This window comes from Nicotiana attenuata, chromosome 3, assembly GCF_001879085.1.
Source record: "Nicotiana attenuata strain UT chromosome 3, NIATTr2, whole genome shotgun sequence".
In the NCBI taxonomy this organism is placed as follows: Eukaryota; Viridiplantae; Streptophyta; class Magnoliopsida; order Solanales; family Solanaceae; genus Nicotiana; species Nicotiana attenuata.
The window spans coordinates 32,409,671-32,410,726 of record NC_031991.1 but is presented as its reverse complement, the minus strand read 5'-3'; positions in this window follow the sequence as shown (position 1 = coordinate 32,410,726).

Below are 1,056 nucleotides of genomic sequence, written 5' to 3'. Positions count from 1 at the left end.
ATCTCCGATGTCCCCTACCCCCCCCCCCCCCCCCCCCACACACACACACATACGGTGTGAGATACAATTTATTTTCACAACACCAGAACTCATTTGAAGCATCTTCATTAAAATCCTCATACACAAGAAGCATATAGTTATCAAAAACTATATCTGTAGTCGTGCAACGAAATGGATGGGCAAGGGTGATAGAATTCCTTCTTCCTCAAATAATACAAGGAATGTCAATATGCTTCATAAAAAAGCAAAATAAAAATAAAAATTTCCATCAGTCATAAAAAATTAAAAAAATAATAAAGTAAGAAGAAGAAAAGAAATGCCTTGTAAATTATCAATCCTTATTATCAAGTACATAGCTACTGTTTGAAAGCTTAAGAAGAACATTTTGCTACTGATTTAACTGGCTTGATATTGACAGTTGCGAAAGATTAGATGGCGTTTTGATCTTATACATGTTAGTTTTATTCAAAAATTAATAACAAGTACTAATTGTATTTGCTCTTGTAAATGTTGCAGAATCTTGTGAAGTTGCAAGCAAAGAACATGGAGCACAGTTTCAAGATATAAAAAATGCAATGGATGAAACAAGCATAAGCAATATTGCAGCACCATTGTCTCTTAAGGAAATAAAAGAAGACAGGGTGAACAACACATCTATTAAGTTTATTTTCTTCAGGTCAAATTTCAAATCTTAAGGACATTTCAGAAAATTGTGTCCTGTATTTTAGATTCATACTTCAAATTTTAAGGACATTTCAAAAAATGTGTCCCGACTTTTAGTTTCTTCATAGGACAATGTGTCATGGAATTGAGGTATTGCAGCCAAACTAATGTATATGTAGTTTTATTTGCAGAGCAAAACAAAAATACTATCATTAACCAATATACTAGGAAAAGGAAGAGAGATAGTATTGATTTTGATGGTCCATCATTTGATATTCTTACTCCTAATCCTCCGACTACACAAGGGAGCATTGATGAAGGTTTGTCCATGGATGTTGAAGGAAATGTTGAAGAAGAGCTTGATAGAGGGAAAATGAATAAGAAACTTAGTTG